This window comes from Urocampus carinirostris, chromosome 1 (assembly GCF_059441175.1).
Source record: "Urocampus carinirostris isolate Australia breed hairy pipefish chromosome 1, RoL_Ucar_1.0, whole genome shotgun sequence".
Classification (NCBI taxonomy): Eukaryota; Metazoa; Chordata; class Actinopteri; order Syngnathiformes; family Syngnathidae; genus Urocampus; species Urocampus carinirostris.
In genome coordinates, this window is record NC_142349.1 from 57,761,773 (window position 1) to 57,789,736 (window position 27,964).

The window sequence follows — 27,964 nt, forward strand, 5'->3', positions numbered from 1 at the left end:
TAAAAAAACAAAAATGTCCTACATTCTGGATTCATTACACGTCAACTGAACTATTTCAAGCCTTTTATTATTTGAATATTGCTGATTTTGGCTTACAGCTGAAAAAAAACTAAAAAATCCTATCTCAAAATATTAGAATACTTCCTCAGACCAAGTAAAAAAATAATTTTATAACAGCAAAACTAAATCAAACATTTGAAAATGTCCATTGATGCACTCAGTAATTGGTTGGGAATCCTTTTGCACGGATTACTGCATCAATCCGGCGTGGCATGGAGGCAATCAGCCTGTGGCATTGCTGAGGTGTTATTGATGCCCAGGATGCTTCGATAGCGGCCTTCAGCTCATTTGCATTTGTAGGTCTGGTGTCTTTCATCTTCTTCTTAACTATACCCCACAAATTCTCGATGGGGTTCAGGTCAGGGGAATTAGCAGGCCAATCAAGGACAGTGATGCCATGGTCAGTGCACCAGTTACTGGTGGTTTTGGCACTGTGGGCAGGTGCCAGATCATGCTGGAAAATGAAATCCTCATCTCCATAGAGCTTTTCAGCAGATGGAAGCATGTAGTGCTCTAAAATCTCTTGGTACAGTTGCATTTACTCTGGACTTGATGAAACACAGTGGACCAACACCAGCAGCTGACATGGCTCCCCAAACCATTGCTGACCTTGGGAACTTCATACTGGATTTCAAGCAACTTGGATTTTGCTCCTCTCCAGCCTTTCTCCAGACTCTGGCGCCTTGACTTCCAAATGAAATGCAAAACTTGTTTTCGTCTGAAAAGAGGACTTTGGACCACTCTGCAACTGTCCAGTGCTTCTTCTCCATAGCCCAAGTCAGACGCTTCTTCCGTTGTCTTGAGTTCAGAAGTGGCTTGACCATGGGAATACGGCTATTGTAGCCCATTTCCCGGACACGTCTGTGAACTGTGGCTTTTGATACCTGGACTCCAGCTTCAGCCCACTGTCTTTGAAGCTCCCCCAAATTCTGGAAGCGGCTCTTCTTCACAATTTTGTTAAGGCTGCGGTCATCTCTCTTGGTTGTGCAGCGTTTCCGGCCACATTTTTCCCTTCCAACAGACTTTTTGTGGATATGCTTTGAAACTGCACTCTGTGAACAGCCTGCTCTTTGAGAAATTTCTTTTTGTGTCTTACCCTCCTGATGGAGGGTATCAATGATGGTCCTCTGGACAGCAGACAGATCAGCAGTCTTCCCCATACTTGTGATTTAGTTTACTGAACCAAGCTGAGTGTTTTTAAGGCTCAGGAAACCCTCGCAAGGTGTTTCGAGTTAATTAGATGATTCAGGTGATTAGTTGAATAGCCTACTTTTTTCATGATATTCTAATATTTTGAGATAGGATTTTTGAGTTTTCTTAAGCTGTAAGCCAAATTCAGCAATATTCAAATAATAAAAGGCTTGAAATAGTTCAGTTGATGTGTAATGAATCCAGAATGTATGACATTTTTGTTTTTTTAATTGCATTACAGAAAATAAAGAACTTTATCACAATATTCTAATTTTCTGAGACAGTCCAGTACACACACACACACACACACACACACACACACACACACACACACACACACACACACACACACATATATATATATATATATATATATATATATATATATATATATATATATATATATATATATATATATATATATATATATATATATATATATATATATATATATATATATATATATATATATACATGTATACACATATATATACACATATATACATGTACATATATATAAATATAAATGGCGGCACGGCATTGCAGTGGTTAGTGTGTCTGCGGCACAGTTCTGAGGTCATGAGATCAAACCTCCTGTGTGGAGTTTGCAAGTTCTCAATTTGCTTGGGTGGGTTTCCTCCGGGCACTCTGGTTTCCTCCCACATTCTAAAAACATGCATGTTCAAATTGTCCCTAGGTGTGAATGAGCGAGCAAATTGTCTGTCCCCTGTGTGGCCTGCGACCGGCTGGCAACCGGTTCATGGTGTTCCCTGCCCACTGCCCGAAGATAGCTGGGATGGGCTCCAGGACCCCCGAGACCCTGCTTGGGATAAGCGGTGCAGATAATGGATGGATGGATGGATATATACATATACATATATAGATATATAGATATCTATATATATCTATATCTATATCTATATACATACATACACATATACTGTATATATACATACATACTTACATACATATAACAGGGTTGGGTAGGGTTACTTTAACTTGATTACTTTCAATTACTTTTGGATTACTCCAATACCAAATATGCTAATAAAAGACAAAATAAACTAAATATGGATAAAATTACTACATTTTGTGCAGGCTTGGGGAGTAACGGAATACATGGAACGGCAAAAATTATGTTGGCAAGCTGTTTGGATTTATTTTTATTTTGTTTCTGTCGCATTTTATGTTAGTTTTGCCGGAGATCAAAGAGATCAAAGCCAGGAGAGAAAGCTTACCACGTGTTGTGAGTCATAATTTTATTTCTATTTAGTTTCTTTTGTCTTTTATTAGCATATTTGGTATTGGAGTAATCCTAAAGTAATTGAAAGTAATCAAGTTAAAGTAACCCTACCCAACCCTGCATATATATATATATATATATATATATATATATATATATATATATAGTCAAGTCAAGTCAAGTCATTTTTATTTGTATAGCCCTAAATCACGAAGAGTCTCAAAGGGCTTAACAGATTGTTACACTATATTACACAAACTATTTTCAACCGACAAGAGGAGTAGGTTATTCGTATGCAATGGAGTAGAAGTGAGTTTTAAGTTTAGATTTAAACATTTCCACTGAGGTTGCAGATCGAATCTCAGGGGGAAGAGCATTCCACAGCACCGGTGCCCGGATGGAGAACGCTCTCGAACCAGCAGAAGACTTCTTTGCTCTCGGGATCATCAGAAGACCAGCACTCTCAGATCGTAGGCTTCGGACCGGGACATAGTGGCAGATCAGATCTGAAAGATAAGAGGGAGCAAGTCCATGTATGATTTTGTACAATACTAAGAGAACTTTGAAGTCACATCTTTGGCTAACTGGGAGCCAATGCAGGTTAGCCAAAATCGGTGTTATGTGATCGTACTTTTTTGTCCTGGTTAAGAGCCTCGCTGCGGCATTTTGTACTAGCTGAAGAGACTTGATTCTGGACTTCGGGAGACCGGAGAGTAGTGCATTGCAGTAATCGAGACGGGAGGTAACAAATGCATGAATTATTGTTTCCGCATCAGACTGAGACAGTATTGAACGGATTTTAGCAATGTTGCGAAGATGGAAGAAGGCAGTTCTAGTAATTTGCTTTACATGCATCTCAAAGGATAGATCAGGGTCAAATATGACACCTAAATTTTTAACTGAGTCACTCTGTGTGATGTGACATTTGTCAATGTTCACAGCAGTTTTTGAGAATAAGTCCCGGCATTTAGAAGGACCAATGACTAACATTTCAGTCTTTTCAGAGTTAAGACGCAAGAAATTGAGTGACATCCACTCTTTTATCTCAGTGAGACAGGCCTCCAAGTTTCCACAGTTTAGTGTGGAAGATTCCTCCAACGGAAGATATAGTTGAGTGTCGTCTGCATAGCAATGGAAGCTGATATTGTACTTGCGAATAATATCACCTAATGGAAGCATGTAAATGTTGAAAAGTAGGGGGCCGAGCACTGAACCCTGCGGAACACCGCAGGTAACATTAAAGGGCTCAGATGTCGTTTCACCATATTTAACACAGTGTGTCCTATCTGAGAGGTAGGATTTGAACCACGAGAGGACGGTTCCTGAGAGACCAATCCATTTTTCCAACCGTTCTAGTAGGATATTGTGGCGCACTGTGTCAAAAGCAGCACTAAGATCCAGCAGCAGCAAAAGTGATGAAGCGCCAGAATCCATTGACATTAGGAGATCATTTGTTACCTTGATCAGAGCTGTCTCAGTAGAGTGGTTAGCCCTGAATCCTGATTGCATGGATTCAAAAAGGTTATTCTCCGATATGAAAGCATTCAGCTGCTGTGCCACTACTCTTTCGAGTACTTTAGAGAGGAAAGGTAGGTTTGACACAGGTCTGTAATTACTTAATATTTCTGGATCAAGGTTGGGTCGTTTCAGTGTGGGTTTAATAACGGCGGACTTAAAAGCTGCTGGAACTACACCTGAGGAGAGTGATGTACTTATAATATTTAGAACTGAAGGCCCAAGGACGCTAAAAAGACTTTTAATAAGTGAACCTGGGAGCGGGTCGAACTGGCAAGTTGTCGGTTTGGCCGCATTCACCACTTGTTTGAGATCATCAAGTGACAGTTCACTAAAACCGGCCATTTTCCCAGGGCAGCCACCCTGTCGTGCATCTGTAAATTTCAGTCCTTTAATACGTGTGGTACTAACAATATCTTTTGCAATTTCTTCCTGTATGCATTGAATCTTCTTAGTGAAGAAGACCATTAAGTCCTGAGCAGAGTGTGTCGAACTGTCTGCGATAGGCTGTTGCCTTGTAAGCGATGCTACAGTGTCAAAAAGGGCTTTGGGGTTGTTCTTTTGAGACGCAATCACCTTCGAAAGGTAGGCCGATTTTGCAGAGGCAAGGGCCGCTTTATACTTTAACAAGCTGTCACACCAGGTTTGATGGAAAACCTCAAGCTTGGTAGCGCGCCATTTTCTCTCCCATTTCCTGCATTCTTTTTTAAGGGTTCTAGTTTCATCAGTAAACCAAGGTGTGCGTCTTTTAGGACGTGATTTTAGTTTTATGGGCGCTATTGAATCCAGCACACTAGTTAGGGGGGTATTGAACTCATTCATGAGTGAGTCAATCGAGCCATTGTATTTAGGAAAGGACGCAACTGCTCCAGGAAGGAGTTCAAAGAGCTCAGAAACTGTGCCAGTGCTTATATTGCGTCCGCTAAATCCCTCAGCTTTATTAACTCTACATTTAGTTAGCACCTCAAATGTCACTAAATAATGATCAGAGATAACAGTAGTACACGGTAGCACCATAATGTTTGAGGTTAAAACTCCTCGAGTCAGAATCAAGTCTAGCGTGTTCCCATTTTTATGGGTTGGCAAGTCAACCAGTTGAGTAAAACCAAATGCATCAATTAGAGAACTAAACGCAATAGTAAGTGAACTGTGTGGGGAGTTCATATGAATGTTAAAGTCTCCCATAATTATAATGTTGTCTGCATAGGTTACTAGTTCAGACAAAAGTTCAGCAAATTCGTCTAAGAAAGTTGTGTATGGCCCAGGTGCACGATAGATAGTTATTACATCAATTGACAATTGAGGGGACCGCATCACAAGAGCCTCAAACGTTTTGTAATTATTAGAGGTACGTGTATTAAATTTGAGCGATTTTTCAGAGATTAGCGCAACACCACCACCCCTTTTCAGCGTGCGTGCTATATGACTACTCTCGTAGTCTGGGGGTGAGGCATAATTTAGCGCTAAGTGCTCATCCGGGCGTAACCACGTTTCACAAAGACCCATACAGTTAAGTTTATAATCACGAATAATGTTATCAACAAGTAAAGCTTTTGGAGCAAGCGATCTAATATTTAACAGACCAAATTTCAGCTTTGCTGAATCATTTGACTTAGCTGAACTCTTTGTAGTCTTTGTCGAGATCTTCAAAAGCTCCCGGCGTTGTGGCCGTTCGTGAGCGCTGAGTTTAAAGCGTCGGTTGTCCGGCGAGGAATGAATGGTGGAATTAGTTACATCCTCGCGTCCATCCTCGCGTCCATCTTGCTGCTTGGACTTCACACGCTTCACACATCTACCTGCACGGCAACCACGTTTCTGTTTCCTTTCTTTACGGGGCCGCCGCCGTCGTTTATTAAGAGGAATAGCTGTCCACAAGGATACCGGGTCTCTTTGAAGTTCGCTCGGTATATCATAGGCGTTATAAAAAGTGCCCGAAAAGTCGAAATTTAGACGCCCACCCAACCGAATAAGTTCGTCCCTACTGTAAGTGTTTTTGGCCACACATGTGTCCAAAAGTGAAAGCAAAAAAGACAAGAGAACGGCAATAAATAGAAGATTAGCTGGACAACGAGCCGCAAGCATGTATCCATGCGCCGCCATGTTGGATAGTGCATATATATGTTATATATGTATATATATATTATATATGTATATACATACATATATATACACATATATATACATATACACATATACATATATACATATACAAATACATATATACATATACAGTGCATCCGGAAAGTATTCACAGCGTTTCACTTTTTCCACATTTTGTTATGTTACAGCCTCATTCCAAATTGTATTAATTTAATCTCTTATCTCAAAATTCTACACAAAATCTGGAGCAGGTTTTCATCCAGGATATCTCTATATATTGCTGCATTCATTTTTCCTTCTATCCTGACTAGTCTGCCAGTTCCTGCTGCTGAAAAACATCCCCACAGCATGATGCTGCCACCACCATGCTTCACTGTAGGGATGGTATTGGCCTGGTGATGAGCAGTGCCTGGTTTCCTCCAAACATGGCGCCTGGCATTCACACCAAAGTTCAATCTTTGTCTCATCAGACCAGAGAATTTTGTTTCTCATGGTCTGAGAGTCATTCAGGTGCTTTTTGGCAAATTCCAGACGGGCTTCCATGTTCCTTTTACTAAGGAGTGGCTTTCGACTGGCCACTCTACCATACAGGCCTGATTGGTGGATTGCTGCAGAGATGGTTGTCCTTCTGGAAGGCTCTCTTCTCTCCACAGAGGAACGCTGGAGCTCTGACAGAGTGACCATCGGGTTCTTGGTCACCTCCCTGACTAAGGCCCTTCTTTCCCGATCGCTCAGTTTAGAAGGTCGGCCAGCTCTAGGAAGAGTCCTGGTGGTTCCAAATGTCTTCCATTTCCGAATAATGGAGGCCACTGTGCTCATTGGAGCACAGTGGCCTCCATTATTCAAAGCAGCAGAAATTTTTCTGTATCCTTCCCCAGATGTGTGCCTCAAGACAATCCTGTCTCGCAGGTCAACAGACAGTTCTTTTGACTTCATGCTTGGTGTTTGTGCTCTGACATGCACACTCAACTGTGGGACATTATATAGACAGGTGTGTGCCTTTCCAAATCATGTCCAATCAACTGAATTTACTGCAGGTGGACTCCAATTAAGCTGTAGAAAGATCTCAAGGATGATCAGTGGAAAAAAGATGCACCTGAGCTCAATTTTGAGCTTCATGGCAAAGGCTGTGAATACTTATGTAAATGTGATTTCTTAGTTTTCTATTTTTAATAAATTCAAAAAAAGTAAAAAAAAAAAAAAAAATTCACATTGTCATAATGGAGTATTTTGTGTAGAATTTTGAGATAAGAGATTAATTTAATACAATTTGGAATAAGGCTGTAACATAACAAAATGTGGAAAAAGTGAAGCGCTGTGAATACTTTCCGGATGCACTGTGTATATACATATATGTATGTGTATATATATATATATATATATATATATATATATATATATATATATTTGTATATATGTGTATACACATAAATATACATATAAATACACATAAATAAATACACACACATATATATATAAATAAATACACACACACACATATATATATATATATATATATATACTGGACTGTCTCAGAAAATTAGAATATTGTGATAAAGTTCTTTATTTTCTGTAATGCAATTAAAAAAACAAAAATGTCATACATTCTGGATTCATTACACATCAACTGAACTATTTCAAGCCTTTTATTATTTGAATATTGCTGATTTTGGCTTACAGCTGAAAAAAACTCAAAAATCCTATCTCAAAATATTAGAATACTTCCTCAGACCAAGTAAAAAAATAATTTTATAACAGCAAAACTAAATCAAACATTTGAAAATGTCCATTGATGCACTCAGTACTTGGTTGGGAATCCTTTTGCACGGATTACTGCATCAATCCGGCGTGGCATGGAGGCAATCAGCCTGTGGCATTGCTGAGGTGTTATTGATGCCCAGGATGCTTCGATAGCGGCCTTCAGCTCATTTGCATTTGCAGGTCTGGTGTCTTTCATCTTCTTCTTAACTATACCCCACAAATTCTCGATGGGGTTCAGGTCAGGGGAATTAGCAGGCCAATCAAGGACAGTGATGCCATGGTCCGTGCACCAGTTACTGGTGGTTTTGGCACTGTGGGCAGGTGCCAGATCATGCTGGAAAATGAAATCCTCATCTCCATAGAGCTTTTCAGCAGATGGAAGCATGTAGTGCTCTAAAATCTCTTGGTACACAGTTGCATTTACTCTGGACTTGATGAAACACAGTGGACCAACACCAGCAGCTGACATGGCTCCCCAAACCATTGCTGACTGTGGGAACTTCACATTGGATTTCAAGCAACTTGGATTTTGCTCCTCTCCAGCCTTTCTCCAGACTCTGGCGCCTTAACTTCCAAATGAAATGCAAAACTTGCTTTCGTCTGAAAAGAGGACTTTGGACCACTCTGCAACTGTCCGGTGCTTCTTCTCCATAGCCCAAGTCAGACGCTTCTTCCGTTGTCCTGAGTTCAGAAGTGGCTCGACCATGGGAATACGGCTATTGTAGCCCATTTCCCGGACACGTCTGTGAACTGTGGCTTTTGATACCTGGACTCCAGCTTCAGCCCACTGTCTTTGAAGCTCCCCCAAATTCTGGAAGCGGCTCTTCTTCACAATTTTGTTAAGGCTGCGGTCATCTCTCTTGGTTGTGCAGCGTTTCTGGCCACATTTTTCCCTTCCAAGAGACTTTTTGTGGATATGCTTTGAAACTGCACTCTGTGAACAGCCTGCTCTTTGAGAAATTTCTTTTTGTGTCTTACCCTCCTGATGGAGGGTATCAATGATGGTCCTCTGGACAGCAGTCAGATCAGCAGTCTTCCCCATACTTGTGATTTAGTTTACTGAACCAAGCTGAGTGTTTTTAAGGCTCAGGAAACCTCGCAAGGTGTTTCGAGTTAATTAGATGATTCAGGTGATTAGCTGAATAGCCTACTTGTATACTTTTTCATGATATTCTAATATTTTGAGATAGGATTTTTGAGTTTTCTTAAGCTGTAAGCCAAATTCAGCAATATTAAAATAATAAAAGGCTTGAAATAGTTCAGTTGATGTGTAATGAATCCAGAATGTATGACATTTTTGTTTTTTTAATTGCATTACAGAAAATAAAGAACTTTATCACAATGTTCTAATTTTCTGAGACAGTCCAGTATATGAGACAGGTGTGAGCTGTCACATTCTCTGGCATCGACACCTCGGCTGTATACGCAAGGCTGAGCTTGTTATCACCTAGCCGCTGCTACTAATTGCAAACCTTTTATAGTACAAGAGCGTGAGCGTGTTTATCGCATGCACATTTCGACGTTCTACTGTTCACACCGGATAACAATGGGACACAACTTAAGAGTTATGACTGAAATAACAAGTTGGGCGACTTTGATTGAGCCCGTTTCTCCCCACTTGTAATAACTTAAGATTAAGATTTAAGTATTTATATTGTAAAGACAAAGTCATTACAAAAGTCATTTCAGGCATCCCCAACCCAGTGTCAGTGGGCACTTGGCAGCCCCCCGAAGAGCTCTTGGGTAGCTGAGGATTGGTAGGGAAAATTTGCGTACCAGTGATCGATAATTGTGATTTGTTTAAGAAAATTGATAAGATCCTTTTTCTGAATTTATCTTTTTAGCCAATGAATTTTATGTAAGGGATATTGTAGTTTGAAGGTGCCTTTGTATAATGTTAGGCTCAAAAGTGGCTTAATGAAGCCAAAGATTATATCCAGGTGCTGTTTGTATTCTTGCAACAATTGTTGCCCTCTTGGGGCCTGCTAACTACTAATCAAGATGGCCTTCACTTTAGTGCCGGGAAGCCCGCTCAAGAGCTTGCCTCCCTTCCTACTTCTTTCAGAGACGCATTGTATCCTTTATGTTACAAAGTTTCACTAGCCTTATTGCTCATTTATTAAGCTCACACACCATTTAGCAACCAGCATTACTCATTCTATTTAAACATGTGTTTTCTGGCTAAACCAATCAGATTTTTTTCTTGTATTCATAAGACCTCGCTTAAGCCAATCAGATGTTTTGTTCTATGCCTGTGCTTTCCAACAAATGAGCCTCTAGCCATAGCCGGAGTGTGTTTCTCCATCCTGAGCCGATTCTGGAAGCACGCGCCTCCGATGGAAGGGCAATCAAAAACCTAGATCTCCCACTCAAGAGTGTGTTCTTTTCTTCATCCCAATACAATCTCAAGTTTTAACCTTGACATTTCATTTGTAATCATTTAGTACCTTTTTTTAGATTGACTGAGCTTGTTTGGACATAACCTAATAATAACATGAAATGAAATGAAATGATCTGCATTTATATAGCGCTTTTCAATTTAATGACTTCCCAAAGCGCTTTACAATGTGCTCCACATTTCCCACTAGCGGCCTTGTATTGCAGCCATGTAAGACGCTAACCTGCTTATTGGGGGTATTAGGGGTTCAGTGTCTTACCCAAGGACATGTAACACGGACAAGCCGGGATTCGAACTGGGATCCCTTGATCCCAAGACGAGCCCTCTACCTCCTGAGCTACTGCCGCCCCAAACATAGTCATTCCATCGTAAAATCAAATAATTGGCAGAACAAAAACAAATGTAAGCACACAGAGCCTTTTTTTTGACTGAGCATGTTCTTGCGCCAAAGCAAATAACCTAATAATAACATTATGATAACATAGTTTTAAGATAGTTAAAACACAGGATTAGCCAATCAATTAGCATATTTTCTGCACTGTAAAAGGCAACTGGATTATAAAATGCATTCCAAGATTGTCTTTTATATCTATTCTTTATGTAAGGCACACTGGACTATAAGGTGCATGAAAATAATATAACAGTAAGGGCTAGGAATGCATGATAAACAAATAAACACATTGAAAATCATAATTGATTCTGTAGAACATAAATTAACATTACGGAATCTGGTCATTTATGGTTGCTGTGCTGTCCTCATTCTGGTGTATCCCCTCTTTCGCTAGCTAGACAGCTAGTGAACAGCGTCCCGAATAACTTATTTTCCTTACTTGCTGTTTATTTTAACAATGGCCTTAACTGTAAACCTTATAAGGTCGCCGTAAATTTAAAAACAAAGTACAAAAAAGTCCCATTTGCTTGCTAACTGTAGAGATAGCATGTCTTAGCTTATCTTAGAATGTAGCTTAACAACAGTGTCTGAAATAACGTCTGCTCGGACGCCAGGGGCGTGCATCTTATACGTCGGGCATAAAACTTACAAAACGTATCCGCCCTGGTGGCCAACATCTTTTTCAACTTTTTTTTTCCCAATCAAACGTTTGCTTTATTCCGATTTCGAAATCTTCGTTCGGTTTGGAAATTTCTGAATTTCGGTTCGTTTGGCAATTTACATACTCGGCAGCCAATCAGAGGCCTGCATTGAATAACTACGATCTTCCGGAACCTCCCGAGCGTTATAATGTCGTGCATTTGCATATCATTTTCCAAAGTAGACGCACAGAGAACACAAGAAAAGTTGAGAAGTAGTTACGAATTAAGACAAAACCTCAAAAGAAGCTAACAAAATTTATGAGGCTACAAAACGTAAACGTACATTAAAAGCATCATGGAAAGAGGAGTTCACGTGGCCTGTAGCAGATGACGCAACGCAAACATTGCATGAAGAAGACTAAATACAGGTACATACTGATGGCAGATGGAAAACAGCGATGTCATATACATACAATGAATGTTATAAGTAGATTTATAATAAACTTAATTTTAAAGTGTTGTTCTGTTATATATTCTGATTATCAACCCTTAATACTTTGCAACAATGGGTTTTTTTGTGATTAGTCGTGTTATTGTGTTTCAAGTTCGGATTAATGGTGCAGGCAATTTTATGGCTGGGCAGGCAACTTTTCAGAGTTGTCACCGGTAACTTTTTGTCATGAGTTTCAGACACTGCTAACAACAATTTAAACAAGAGTATGTAATTTTGTAAAAAATGTAACCATCAACGAAAATCTTCAAGTAACAAACAAACGACGATTTGCAATGTTATCGCAAGTTGGCGTCTGAGCGGCTGTTAAAGTTCTTTGCTTCTCTTTGAGCAACAAACAACGGACATGTTAACCACAAGGGTTCACTCGGAGATCGCTCTATATGTTGCTCAAAGGTATAGCAGTTAAAATAAAATAATACTGCATACTGTAACTATGGATTTCCACTTTTCAGGTATATAAGGCCCACAGGATTATAAGGCACACTTTAAAATTTCTGGCCAATTTGGGCTATTAGGTGCGCTTTAGAGTCCAGAAAATACAGAATATATGTAATCATCTCGTGCCCTTTTTTGAGGTTGAGCATGTTTTGTCATAGTATTAAGTCGACCGGGCATGTTTAACTTTTTAAGAATATAATAGGAACATAGTAGAAACACAGAATCAGCTTTTTGTACACCCAAAAAAATCACAACATTGTAAAACAAAGATATTCTACAAAATTAACTCCCAAAAAAAGCTATAATAAATTGAGGTTGGTGTTATTTTAAACCAAAATACTGTGTTTTATCTTAAAACTATATTTATAATAAGATAGTAATAACATAGTAACAGCATAGTAATAACATAGTGAGGACACAGTTGGGGCATAATCACATAATGATAACTGCTGTTATTTCATAAATGCATGTCGAAGTAGCTCTTTGCACTAATGACTAGAATAAATATCTCTCGGAACCCGAAAAAGCAAAACTCCTCCCATTGTTTCCGACGGGTTTTCCCAGTATGAGTGTGTGCCTGAGCGTGCTTTTCTTTTTTTAAAACTCTCCAGGGAGGAAGGGGAATCACATTTCGAGGTCGTCACGAGGATTTCTGTTGCCAGGCTGTCAACAGGGACAGCAGGCCTCTTTTATTTCAGTGACATCAGTGGAGTGTTTACTTTTAGTCAGTCACCAGACACTTCATTAGGTGCAAGTCACATTTCTTTGTATAGTCCTTAATCACAAAATTGTTCAAAGGGCTGCACAGACCACCATTAAGACATCCCCTGATCTGAATCGTACATGAGGGTATGGAAAAACTCGAAAAAAACCTCAGCATGAGGAACATTGAGAAACTTTGAGAAGATGCTGTTTTATTTCAAACCAGACATACTTGTGTTGAGATATAATATAGCAGCATGTAGGCCTTTAGCTTTAGAACAAACATGATGTTACTTTTAACGTTTTCTATCAACCATGATCATATCCCTCAAGGGGGGTGACCGACAGCAAGACAAACACAGACAATGACAAAGAAAAAGAAAAAAAAAAAAAGAAAAAAACACACACAAACAATTTTGGATCATGGCCAACCCAAAATGCCCAAACACCCAAACGCAGAAGCAGATGAAACGGGACACAAGAAAGCGGCAATGTCACTCGGGTCAGGGTGACACAACACACTCTTCTGTTCAACAGCAGACCGACAGCTTTTGCTGGTTTACCCCTGCCGCATCATACAGTTGCCCTGCCCATCCCTTAGAACGCGTCCAAACATCCCACTATCCTTGTACAACACCTTTCCACTCATTCAAGAGCTCTAACTTCTATTATATTTAGACCCCTTTCCTGCAGTGCACTCATAACACCATCCATCCACGTCAATCGCGGCCTTCCTCTTGGTCTCCTTCCAATTACTTCTGCTCTGTAAATCCTCTTCAACATTTTCCAATTCTGTATAAATGTGTAAAATTAAATATTACATTTCAACTAGGGAGTAACTATATAACTGTGAGAGAAGAGAGAAGATCAGCTGGTACAAGTTCACGGTTGGGAAGTAACTGCCTCTCTTTGACTGGTATCGGGTTGTAATAGGACAGAATACAGGTTGTCGCCTCGAACACAGAAAAGTCATGTGTTTTGACGTGAAGTCGTGGCTCTCAGGCTTAAACTGCCATGCAAAACTCCTCTCGGCTGCTCTCCTTTGCCCCTTAACCTTCCTCTTCCAAGTTAGAAGAACTGTACAGGCCAAAGCACCACCCCTTTTAAAAAGGCAGCGTCACAAGCAGTGTTCCCTCTAAGCTGCGCGTGTGCGCAATTGCGCACTGCTCGCACATTCTCAGCGCACAAGAAAATCTAGCCTGCGCACAAAAATGAGGGCTCAAAATTACTAATTAGATAGATAGATAGATAGATAGATAGATACTTTATTCATCCCCGAATTAAGAAGCGACTTAAGTCAAAGTTACAGTGCATGAAGGTAAAAATACACGGGTTCCCCTGACGTTGTGTCCTAAATGCGGTATTTTGAAGTTGAGTCGAAGGAGAACGAAGTTGAGTAGTTAGTAGAGTTTGTCGGGGAACCGGCTTCTTCGGCTCGGCTCACTAAAAGGAACTGGCTCTTTCGGGTCCTAAACGGTTCTTCAGGTTGTTTTTGCTTCTTTAATCCCAACATGACCAAATACTATGTAAAATTATGTATAAAATGATTTAAATCAAGGGGGAAATAGAACAAAAAAGAAAAAAATACCAAAATGAAAAAGTAGTGAAAAGCTGAAAAAAAAAGAAACAAAACGAAGAGAAAAAAAGAAGGAAAAATTTAGAAAAAAGCCAGAAAAAAGAAAAGAAAGAAATAAAGTAAATAGAGAACAAAAAGAAAAAAAAGTAACAGCTCGGAAAAAAATAAACACAATGAGATTTTTTAAAAGGAATTTTTAAAAAAGTAGAGAAAAAAAACACGGAAAAAGGAAGAAAAAGTTTGTGTTGCATTCAAATAATTTCCAACTATATCAAGTGAATCTTGTTGCCAACATTGTACTTCCACTAAAAAATGTGATTAATTACAGTTCTGTATCTTTCAACCGACTAAAAATCTTAATGTTATGCGACAAAATATGTCATGAAATAAAAAGAAATGGTTATCTTGTGAAAGAATTGTAAGAACAAACGACGTTTGTAGGCCGTACAACCTTTGCAATAGTACATGAGTCAATTCATTCAAAAGAGAAAAATAATTTTGCATTGCCGGAAACTCAGCAAAATGTAACTTGATGTCAAGTTTTGGACATGTTTGATAATGAATTATCTTGCCACACTTGGGATTATGGTTGCTCACTGTTGGTTCAAGCGTTGCTCACCGACTTTGTGTGAACGCTCAGACCCGTGGAAAATTAGAGGGAAAATTGGTCACAACTGTGTTGGTGGCCGTTCTAAACAACCCCTTTTTGCTAGTAGTCTAATATAGCGAATATAGATACATACAGCATGTGTTGCATTCATTATAAGGCTTTTAATTTAGTGCGGCTCCAGACAATTGTGTGGTTTTTTTAATTAAGTCAATATGGCTCATTTGACATTTTGGGTTGCCGACCCCTGGGTCAGAATAATGGGCTAAAAATGCATTATGTCAAAGAAATGTCTCGGAAAAGATAGATAAAAAAGATTCTGTCTGTGTGTATAAACTTGCATTTGATATCTTTCTAGGCCCGTTTTCAGGATTCTTACTATAATTCGACTGGTAGGACATGTTTGTGGTCATAATGGGGAAAGCTGTGTGTGTGTGTATGTGAGAGAGTCTTTAAAACAGCTCCATTGAATGATTCACCTTTTCAAAAAAAAGAGAAGTAACTGATACAAGTGCGTCATGAATACCATGTAAAAGTACATGCATTTCCGTTTTGATTATTGATCAAAGCCATTTTGAAAAGACATCCATGTTTGGATGTATCCGGCCTCAACTGGCCAAATGCGAAACACTAAAAGGCTATCTCTGATGACGTTTTTTTTCTTTCTATTTTGGTCCATGGCTAACCGCGTCTGAACAAAACCCCAAAAAGGCCAAACCGCAGAATGTGTTGTCCTTACCGAGGTCAAGCCGCCACTTCCAGATTAAAAAAGAAAGAAAATCACATTGCGATTACAACAAGGACATCATCATAAAGCTGTCGGACAAAGTGTGTAAGCCTTGTGAGAGTGAGAGACAGATGTATATGTACTTGTTTTTTTGTTTTTTTTAAATCAACGCAACTCCAATCAATAATTCCCTGGCGGAGTTGATGCGTATTAGTAGAATGAGATGCGATGTTTGCCAGCGCAAACGAACAAAAAAGGTCTATTAAAAAAACAAATAATTGCCAATGGGGAATCCATTTGCACACTGAACTGGAAAAAAAACAGTTGAACCACTGAAATGACATCAAGCCATTCTGAGGAGGGGATCCCAAGACTTAATTACCATGGTAATTAGCAACATTAATAACAAAACAGTATAAGTACTACTCACATGTGATATATGTGTATATGATTAAATAACATTATAAATATTAGGGTTGCATGATGGTATAATCCTCAAACACTGCGCTTTTTTTCAAGGATTTATAGTTTGTCTTTTATTGAAAGGACTTTTTGGCCAACTAAAACGTCACTATAGAATAGAGAAAACTTGCTGGCGTTCCCAATTGCTCGCTTTTTTTGTCCTCCCTCTCAGGTTAACTGGTTTATTGGTAAATGAACATGTTTTTGTGTCCACCGCCCCGGTTAGTGCCCGCTCGTTTGGCGCCAGCTGCTGCTGGCTACCAGATTGGTTCCCCGTCCTTTTCACTCGCCTGTTGTCAGTCCGTCAGCGAACCTCTGTTTTCACAAGGCAAGCATTTTTGACTGACTACCGTCGGTCCCGTTTTGTCACCTGTTTTCCACTCGTCCGTTCCTGATTTCCCCGTTTGTCTCCTGAAACGACCCATTTTGACCCTGACCACGTTTTGATCTCCCGTCCCGGCTAACAACCTGTTATTTTCCCAGTCTAACTATGTTATTCTTGTGCTAGAGTTGTCATACGAATGATCCCAATGTGCTGCTTTTTGTCCTCTCACGCGCTTTTTTTCGGTCAATTGGTTGATAAACATATTTTCTGTGCTGTGCTCCTACGTTCCCTGAAAGGGTGGGAGGAGGAGTAGTTTAATGATGCAATCCCCATGGCGTTATCCTTCAATTTACAGTGAACCGTTACCCGTGAATGTAACCGGCTATTTTTATTCTTCAGCTCAATTAAAAGGTTCACTTCACTTTTAGAGTCACTTTCTGTCCTGCAGCTCCTCGGAAATGATGCCTGCTTTTGAGAACAACAGTCACATTAACACAAGTGTCGACAAACTTTTCTTTTCTTTGTAATCCGCTGGAAGTTTCTGCGCCACCGTAGTCCTGGTCCGGGTGGAAAACTGACACCGATTCATGAAACTAAAGCGCCAAGACGATAACTATCAAATGGCTAGCTACCCTACGGAGTTAGCATGCATGAGTACTTCGTCAAATTAAGTGTGACGTCACGTGAGATGAATAGAAGTCACGGGATATCGCATACAAGTTTAATTGGAAATGTGAACGATCTCACAAAAACATCGAATTTCACCCCAAAATGTTGTAAGTCTATGACTCGGCCAAGTCTCACGTAGGGCGTCCGACCCAAAGGCCCCCGAGTAGTTTTAGGTCCGCTACTTTACAACACACACCTGCGCGCACTGCACGATAGGGCATGCCGCACATTTTAAAAAGAATCGTAGACTTTTATGTGATTTTATGTTCGTGAAAATAGGGTATATTTTGTCTATCAATACTTGTTAATTAGTAACAAATAGTAGCTCTCAGCTGCAAAAATACCTCTGATATACACAAAATAGCGACATCTAATGGTCAAAAAATACACAATACCCCTTTGCTTTGTCAGGCCCTCGAAGCACACACTTATGATCCTATTTCAAACTATATGTGCGAAAACACCTATTTGTCCCTGCTTTTACTCTGGAGCAGGGGTCTCAAACATTGTGCCCGCTGGCACTATGTAGCCTTGTAAGACCACCTAAGTAGCCCGACTATTTCTTAAAATATATAACGGCTCGTTGTGATTTTCCAGATAATTCGATTTCTTACTCGAATGGTGTTTTTTAATTGAGCTTATTTCAACCTGTAGTATTACTACATGGTAATAACATAGTAGTAACATAGTAACATAGTTAACATATTTAATAAATGCCAAATTGGTAGTCCTTCTCACCAATCAAAAGTTGCTCTTATCTTGAAAAAAGTTGGCGACCCCTGTTCTAGAGTATAAGATGATGAAGCTAGTTTTGGCAAAAAGGAAGATGCATATTCTAGAGTAGAATATGATGATGCTAGTTTTTGTCAAAGAAGAAGATAGCGCTTGTTTCCGGGAAAGAAGACACTAGTTCTTAAGTAGAAAATAATGAACCTAGTTTAAGCCATTGTTTTGGGCGAAGAACACTACTTGTGATGCTCGTTTTTGGCAAAGAAGATGCCAAATCATAGCATCGATGAACGACGATAGTTTTTAGTGAAAAACATGACTACCCTAGTTTTCGGCAAGGAAGAACACGTTCGTTTCCGGTGTTAAAGATTACTACGCTAGTTTTCGGCAAAGAAGATAATCATAATTTATCTTAAGAAGTGGAAAAAGAACTGTATTTCTAAAAAATACCTTATGTGAAAAAACACATCAGTACTTTTCTGTAATATTTGTTTGTTTTTGCATTTCAGCACTCCCTGCGTAGTAAATATTCTATGAATGGAAAAAAGAAGTCCAGTACAGTATGGCTAAGGGTGAAAAAACTGACACTTGCCACAAATACCATTACAAGACAGTCACTTCTCACGTGATCCAACCCACTGCAATGCGGGGAACACCATCCCCTAAAGGAAAAAGGGAAGATATTCAAGGAAGCACTCAGGAAATGACCTGAGGGTTTGTTCGTAAACACCTGCACTGTTTAGATGCTTTCCTTTCCGACCTTGGCGTGATCATCCGCTTTGACGGATGCGTGTGTTCCAGCTCTGAGCATCACGGATGATACCATATATTGATCCCTCCAAGAATAAAAAGATCTCGACTCTCAACAGATGATATTTCGTCAGAGTCCGGACGACTATCAATGCAGCAAAGTTGGATGAAAAAAACAAAAACGCTTTCATTACTGGATTAGTGCAGTTAGCATTAAAGGGTCTTAAAGCTCTTATAGTAGAGCAGGGCTTTGAATTAAGGTACAGAGTAAATGGAACAAAGCAAATTTGTAAATCAAGGTACTGATCAGAAACACTCAAAAGATCAGGAACAACCAGTATGAAAATGCCAGACACTCTTTAGTCTTCTTAGTGGCTTTCCTTGAATGAAATGTAAAAAAACGGTCTATGCGACGTTAGCGCCCGTTATGTAATGGGTTAGTAGGAGCCAACAAATTCCATGTGCACTTACGTAGACCTCAATTTGAAGAAGTCACAAGTTTCCAGCCCAGAAGCTGATGACACTATTTTCAAGGAAAGAAGAAGAAACTGCTAGTTTCTAATGAATTACAAGTCCCTATTGAATAATAAAAATGCCTAGTTTCAGCATAAAAGATGAGGACGCTAGTTTTCAGCAAAGAAGATAAAGATGATGTGGATTTCAGTGACTAAAATGACCCTAGCGAAGATAACGAAGAAGCTAGTAAAAGCATAGGAGATGATCACGCTAGTTTTGGGCAAAGAAGAAGATGATGCTAGTTTCCAGTGAAGAAGCCGCTGGTTTGGCGCAGAAGATGATGGCTGTTGTTTTCAGAAGAAGGAAGATTACCATAGTTCTGAACAACAAAAAAGACGCTATTTTTAGAGTAGAGGATGATGACGCTAGTTTTCGGCAAAGGAGATAATACTAGTTTCCAATGAAGAAGACGATAGTTTGGCGTAGAAGATGATGACAGTTGTTTTTAGCAGAAAGAAGGTAACGCTAGTTTTTAGCAACAAAGAAGAGTACAAGAATATGACGCTAGTTTTCAGCAAAGAAGACACCCCTAGTTTTTGGCAATGAAGAAGATTGCTTACAGCAGGGAAGATAACCCTACATTTTGGCAACAAAAGAAATCTAGAAAAGAAAATGATGGCACGAGTTTTACGGCAAATAAGGTAATGTTACCTTTCAGTGAAAAAGATGACTCTAACAAAGAATAAGATGCTGGTTCTTGTGAATAAGTAGATGGCGGTAGTTTTAGGAAAGGTACAAGTGAACACTTGTGGTTTTTGAACTGCGTACCTTATGTTCAGTTGATGCCCAACAGCGTCTGCTTGATTTTTGCAATCCGGAGATGGAATAAGAGCTTGCTCTGTCCACTCCACGCATCGGCCCGGTATTGCAGTACCTTCGGGAACGGTGCATTCGCAATGATCGCAGCAAGGCTTTAGGGCTAGGACCTTAGCTTGGCCTTTTGGCTGAGAGTAAGTGTCCCGGCTCCTAGGCTTTGTAGCGTATTATGAACTGACCGATAACGGATAATGGATAATGAATAACGAAGATAGAACAATAACCCTTAAAAAAAACCTTGTTTTTGACCAAGAAGAAGATACAAGTTCCAGAGTAGAAGATGCCGGCGCCAGTTTTCGGCAAGATTAAAATGTTGCTTGTTTTAGCAAAGAAGACCTTAATGAAGATGAGACACTAGTTGCCGCATAAAAGGTGACGGCGCAAGTTTCTGTTAAAGAAGAACACGCTAAAGTAGAAGATTATTGCACTAGATTTCGGTACAGAAGATGACGCTTATTTTCAGTAATGAAGATGACACTAGTTTTTGGCAGAGACGCTAATTCTACCATAGAAAATGAAAGAGACATGTAATGAAAATATTTCCTGATCATTGAAATTAGTTGATTATCTTAACCAGGTTTAGATCATTTATTTCATTATTTCTACCGAATTTCTTTCCCCGTTCCAGTTTTCTAAGACTGCGAGGGCTTGTGTCAACAATGCCCTTTTATTCTTTTTCAGTTTTCCTGGTCATGTAAATAAATGCAGTTTATTAATATCAAACACTTGCATTATTTGTGTGTCGATACTATTTTCCTTCTGGTCTGACCAATCATTACCCATATCAATGAACCAAAAAATTGATAATTTAATACGCAGATTAAAATGTGTTTCGAGTATTTTCTTCTTCATGATAAATGCTAGAGATAATACGAGGCTATGTCAAATTAATTAGGGAGGGAAACCGTGAGCACTACCTGCTGGCCGAATTGGTAACCACCAAATTGGACTCTGAATTAAATGATTATAATTCAAAGCAATTACTCTCCACTTGTTTACAATGAAGAGAATGACCTGCACGGAAGATGATGGCGCTAGTTTTCCAGCAAAGAAAAAGACGCTAATTTTAGAGCAAAAGATGATGATGCTATATTTTGGAAAATAAGATGACACTCGTTTACGGTGAAGATGACCTTAGTGAAAAAGACTACATTAGTTTCCATTTTAGAAGATGCCGCTAGTTTTTAGGCAAGAAGATCGTAGTTTTGGGTGAAGAAGAAGACGATAGTTCTAGCGTACAAGATGATGATGTTTGTTTTCAACAAAAAAGAAGATGCTTATTTCTAGATAGAAGATAATTTCAATAGTTTTCAGCAAAGGACATGACAATCCTAGTTTCTGGGAAAGAGGAACAAGTTTGTTTCCGGTGTTAATGATGATATTAGTTTTCACTAGTTATCCTTAGAAGTACAGTCATACGTTTACATACGAATGTGTCTACATACGAATTTTTCAGGTTAAAAGCAAACTGAGCAAAAAAATTACCACGAGGTAGGAATGTTTTTTCAGGATACGAATAAACAGACCAGTACCGTGCGTGCTGCTTTTCGGCGCTCCGCAGTACTGTACCTGGCACCCCAATTCGTATGAGTGAGTGCCGGCATGATCTTGTGTCTACCGCAAATTATTTGTGCCCACTTCCTCTTTCTGTCCACTTCTGGTCCCATTCCCGCTCTGTCAACAGTACTGTACTATATGTTAGCGATACGAAACATTAACGATGGACCCCAAGAACGACATTCAGAAAAGTGAGCAGCAAGGAGAAAAGAAACGGAAAAGAGTTTTTCTGGACATTGCAACAAAGCAGGAAATAATTGAACGGAATGAAAAGGGAATGCGTATTTGTGATGTCGCCAAAAATATATGGCGGAGCACCCACCCATCATTTCATCCGCCAAAATTAAAGACATCTTGGCAAAATTCCATGAAGTCTTGGAATTTGTGGAACTTCATCACCCAGAAAAAGTTTTGACTGGTCGGGCTATTGCTCATTAGGATGACGTCCTCCTCGCGCATTTCCAAGGTATTATCAAAAGTCGGCAATAGCAGATGTCATTGGATCAGTTCTTTATGAAACAGGACACAAAAAACACTGCTGAGGACCAGTAAACAAAGAGGCCAGTTAAAAAGAGAATATTTTTATTATTTCCTTTATTTTTCGATTTTTTACATTGTGTGCCTCTTGTTTTAAGTTTTTTTGTGGTATTGTAATTTTAACATGTATCCGTTTCATGTTCTGATGCTTTTTTATGATTTATATAAAAAAACAAAAATCACTATTTTGCATTTCTTGGAACGGATTAGCAAATTTACATTGAAAAGGTGCCTCTACTTACAAATTTTTCAGGTTACAAATCTACTCCCTGAACGAAATAAATTCGTAAGTAGAGATACGACTGTAGAGGATTTTTGAACCTTTATGAATCTTTTTCGCAAATTTCTGTGATGTGAAAAAGACGCATCAATTTTAGATTTTTTGTAATTTTGCATTCCTGATTTTCTTGAATCGTAAATGTTCCAAAAATGCAAAAGTGAAAATGAAAAACTAACCCCAAAATGGACAACGACAAAATAAATAAGATCAACATTACATTTATGAATAACGTTTCGAAAAAGTTGTCTATTGTGTGTTTTACAATATTACTAAAACTGACGACCGGTTGTCCAAAAGAGTCGGTTCGGGCCGTTCTAGTAAGCATCTGTCAGCAGAGAGTGAGTCAGCCTCAGAGACGAGCTGGTGAGATGAGGACGCTGATTAATGTAGCGTGCTCTATTCCATCCGGTGCGAGCAATATTGGCGGCGCCTTATCGCCACTTCGCGTCTTCATGCCTAAAGCTCGAGTCCTCTTACCTGGGCTTGTTGGTCACTTCAGGGAAAACGTTCTTTAAGGGATATGGCCTGGATTCAGTGCATTTTTTCTTTAATGAGGCCGATAGCATTGGCGGAAAGGCTCGTCAACACGATCAATAGTAAAAGCCTGAGCTGGTCGCCTCGTAAGTTCTATCTGTTTGAGGCTAGCGTGATTGCTGATAGTGTTAAGGCTAGTGTTGGCGTCACATATGCTCATTTTACGGCTAAAGGATGTCAAGTCAAGTCATGTTTTTTTGTATAGCCATTATTCACAAGGAGTCTCAAAGGGCTACACAGACCACAGATTATTGTAAACTACAGACTATTATTCCACCGTCCCCTGATCTAAAACCTACAAGAGGGCCAGGAAAAACTCAAAAACCTCAACATGAGGAAAATGAAGAAACCTAGGGAAGGGACCGCACATGCGTTAATCCCCCTTTCAGGAGGTCCAGGCTGCAATGGATGTTGCAATAACAAATAATACACAGATATTGTCAACATGAAATATAAGTCATTCATAAGCTATAGAAAATAGGTGTGTGTTCCTTCCTTATTATGAAATGAGTTGGTTTTTTTTAAACCACAATTAGAAAAACATTGTTAAAACGATGAATACATTTTACTTGACCAATGGATATTTTAATAATGTATCTAAAGTAGGAAAAAAGTGGTTTTACTTTTTTAGTATTATCAATTATATATTTTTTAATTTTGCTATTAAAAAAACATTTTAATAGGACATTTTGGAAAATAATATTTAAAATAGGCAACTTCTACTGTCTTGTCCCTTGTCTTGTCATTTTGGACGGGGACCTTTGCTCCTATTCTGTGTCTTGTCCCTTGTGTCTTGTCCCTCTACTCGTGTCCTTTCCCTTGTCTCTTTTGTCTTGTCATTTGGGGAAGTGTCTTGTCCCATGAATTTTCCCTGTCGTTTCATCTTATCCCTTGTCTTGTCAGGTTGGGAAGTGACCCTGGTGTCTTGTCTCATATCTTGCCCCTTGTCTTATGTCTTGCATTTGTCTTTCGACTTGTCCATGTTTTGCAATTTTGGGAACTGACCGTTGCATCTCTAGTTTGCAATAGTCTGTGGTCTGTGCACCCCTTTGAGACTCCTTGTGATTAAGGGCTATACAAATAAACATGACCTGACTTGCATCTTGTCCCTATTTTTTTACCATCGACTTTGTCCCATGTCTTGTCCTTTGCACATTATCTGTTGTTTTTCCATTTGGAAAGATATCCTTGCGCCCCATGCTATGCCTCTTGTTTTGTGTCTTGTGCCTTGTCCTTTGTCATGTGCATTCAGTTTTTTTTCTAGTCCTTTATGTCAGGCGCTTTGCTTTGTCCCTTGTCTCATCCCTTGGGCTCTGGTCCCTCGTTTCTCGCCCCTTGTCATATTCCCCTCATCTTATTTGCCTTTATTATATTTCATTTTCCTCATCTTTTTTTACCTTTGACTCTTGTCCCACACTTCTTGAATCTTGCCTCTTGCACCTTATATCGTAAATTTGGGAAGTGAAAGCGCCAACATGGACAAGCATATCTGTCAATTTTTAAGCTGAATTATTGAGAGAGCATATGTTTCTGCTACAATCTAAACTACTTTATAAATCCCGATTCGTGTCTGTGTGCGCTGTATGTGACTCATAGGCTCCAAAACAGATCAACCAATTTTGGTGTAAAGTACACAGTTGTACCTTAGGCCTCTGTGAGTGTCTGTAACTAGGTGTCGTGTCAAGACACCCCCAATAAATACCAACAAAATTGCTAAACATCTGCTTTGTGTGTTTTTCTTTCATGGGGTCTCTACTGCCTTCTGGCAGCCCAACTGGCTACTGCAGCTCCCGACCGCTGACCACTCTGAGCAGCTTAATCCAATAGTCTATCGGCCTGGCAACTCCTAGCAATTTTGCTTGTGTACAAGGAAAGAAAAAGATTGACTCCTGACTAGTGTTCCCTCTAAGCTGCGCGCGTGCGCAATTGCGCACTGCTCGCACATTCTCAGCGCACAAGAAAATCTAGTCCGCGGACAAAAATGAGGGCTCAAAATTAATAATTAAGAAGCGACTCATGTCAAAGTTACAGTGCATGAAGGTAATAATACACGGGTTCCCCTGACGTTGTGTCCTAAATGCGGTATTTTGAAGTCGAGTCGAAGGAGAACGAAGTTGAGTAAAGTTAGTATAGTTTGTCGGGGAACCGGCTTCTTTGGGGTCCTAAACGGCGCTTCGGGTTGTTTTTGCTTCTTTAATCCCAACATGACCAAATATTATGTAAAATTATGCACAAAAAGACTTAAAGGAAGGGGGGAATAGAACAAAAAAGAAAAAAAATACCAAAATGAAAAAGTGAATAGCTGAGAAAAAAAAGAAAAAAGGAAGAGAAAAAAGAAGGAAAAATTTAGGAAAAAGCCAGAAAAAAAGAAAAGAAAGAAATGTAGGAAAAAAAGTAAATAGAGAACAAAAATAAATAAGTAACAGCTCGGAAAAAATAAACACAATGAGATTTTTTTTAAAGGAATTTTAAAAAAAGTAGAAAAAAACACGGAAAAAAGAAGAAAAAGTTTGTGTTGCATTCAAATAATTTCCAATTATATCAAGTGAATCTTGTTGCCAACATTGTACTTCCACTAAAAAATGTGATTAAGTACAGTTCTGTATCTTACAACCTACTAAATAAGCCCCCCAAAATGCGACAAAATATATCAGGAAATAAAAAGAATCTTGTGAAAGAATTGTAAGAACAAACGACATAGGCCGTACAACCTTTGCAATAGTACATGAGTCAATTCATTTAAAAGAGAAAAATAATTTTGCATTGCCGGAAACTCAGCAAAATGTAACTTGATGTCAAGTTTTGGACATGTTTGATAATTAATTATCTTGCCACACTTGGGATTATGGTTGCTCACTGTTGTTTCAAGCGCTGCTCACCGATTTTTTGTGAACGCTCAGACCCGTGGAAAATTAGAGGCAACATTGCTCCTGAATGAGACAAATACAAATAAATGGTTGGAAGTCGCCTCTTTGTAGTACGCTATCCGCCTTCTACAATTATTCTTTGACAGTGTAATAAAGCGTGAAATCTAAATAATATTTTAAGGCCAGAACACTAAAGCGCAAAGATCATCTGGGAATATTCCAAAATCCATCGGCCAAACCAATTTGAGCCTATTGAGCGAGAGCTGGGAATGGCATCAGGACCCAGATTAAGACTTTTAATACCGACGGCAGAGTCTGAAAGAGATTTCAGAAAGATGAAGAATAAAATGCTTGGCCGGGGAGGGGAGTAAAAGAGCCCGCAGCCAAAAAAACGGTTACATCATCGCAGGTCAACGCGGCAAAGTGTAATCATGACAGAGATGAGATGATCAATTGGGGAGGGCCAGGAGGAAGGAGTAGGGGGGGGCTTCGCTCCAGATGTCTGCTCCTGAAGATGAAAATAAGCTTGGCAGGTTTTGAGGCTTGCACAGAGACAACATGATTGTAACTAATTGAATAAATGATAAAAAACATTCTGATGCCGATTAATCGTCCAATGGAGTCATGAAATCGGCTGTGGTGGAGTTTCCTCTTCCTGGCACTGTTTGGCACCCCTCCTTTATTTACAATAGATTGCATAACCTGCATCACACTTTTTAGGGAAGGGATGAGTCTTAAGTGATGCTCTTCTCCTCACAATTTTATTGGACAAAACTACCCTATTGTTTGATTATAGGCCACTATTTTTTGCTAGGTTTTGAACCACTCAGGTTATACAATATTGCAGACAATTTGTGGAAAGTTTATACTTTTTTTCCCAAACGGCAAAAAGGTATAAGTGAGCCAGTTAAACATAATTTGGACTACTATAAATCCTTATTTATCACGGAGAATCAACCAAAATCCTTCCTGATATGCAAAAATCCATGAAGATGCCTACGCGATATTTTTAACATGTGCTTTGCAGGCCACGCTCCCAGATTTAATTAACTGGGAATAATGGATTGCAGCCACATGGGTGATGTTCATTTTAGGTGGAAGGAACGGAATAAGAGAACCGGCACGCATGACACAAATTTGCTTTCTCGGTCCACACTTTCAGAAAGAGTCAACTGGGGTAATGGATCACGGCCAAAACAGTACAGTTCATTTTAGGCAGGTCAGAATGGCACGCTTCCCAACAATCTGCACTGTACCGGTCCCCGCATACAGCAATATGTGATCAGGGATAATAGATACAGCCTGATGAGGGGAGTTCATATTTTGACGGACAGCAGGGCAAAACACAAAGAACGCCAGGCTCAATAGCCACAGCTCGCAGCAATAGTCAATTGATGATAATGGATGACGGCCGCGCGGGTGCCGTTTATTTTGGTCGAGAAGAATGGGAATAAGAGCTGCCATGCGTGACACGAATTTGCTTTCTCGGCCCCAACTTTCAAAAACAGAGTAATGGATCACGGCCAAACAATGAATGAAAAAAGGGGAGAGAAAAAACAAAATAAAGACTGTAAAATTGCATTGTGGAAAAGAGTTTGTGTGTCCCCATCAGATTAAATCTGCATGGGAATACCAAGTCTGGAAAGACTCCCAATAATGGGATTTACCAAAATCTGTAGTTAAATGTTTGCTCCCAATCCTTTCTTTTTGCATGTTGCCTGTTTTGTCCTCACAGGACCTAAACCAGAAAAAATGAAGACTCTCCATGAACCACACAAATTTGATATAAAAAAATACCCCCCCCCCCCAAAAAAAAAAAAAAAAAAAAACATAGTTGGTGCTTTATTTTGTGTTAACACAAGTAGTTACAAAAGACATAGTGAAGACTAAGGATGCAGTGAATTTTCAAGACTGAATATTTTTCTGCTCAAAAATCACCCAAAATACATTTTTGGTTTCAGATTGTAAGAAATTAGAAAACCAATAAAAGGCTTCCGGAAGAACTGCATTATAATGACATCATGTCTAAGGTGAGGCAAGCCATCTGAAGCTGGCTTT

General features: G+C 39.4%; 1 long non-coding RNA gene and 1 pseudogene across 1 annotated transcript in view; one reads left to right on the top strand and one right to left on the bottom strand.

Annotated features, from left to right (window-relative positions):
• LOC148376360 (uncharacterized) overlaps positions 1-27,964 on the bottom strand; it is a 66,841-nt gene that overhangs the window by 20,196 nt on the left and 18,681 nt on the right. The window lies entirely within an intron of this gene.
• LOC148376361 (U2 spliceosomal RNA) lies at positions 20,057-20,211 on the top strand (annotated as a pseudogene).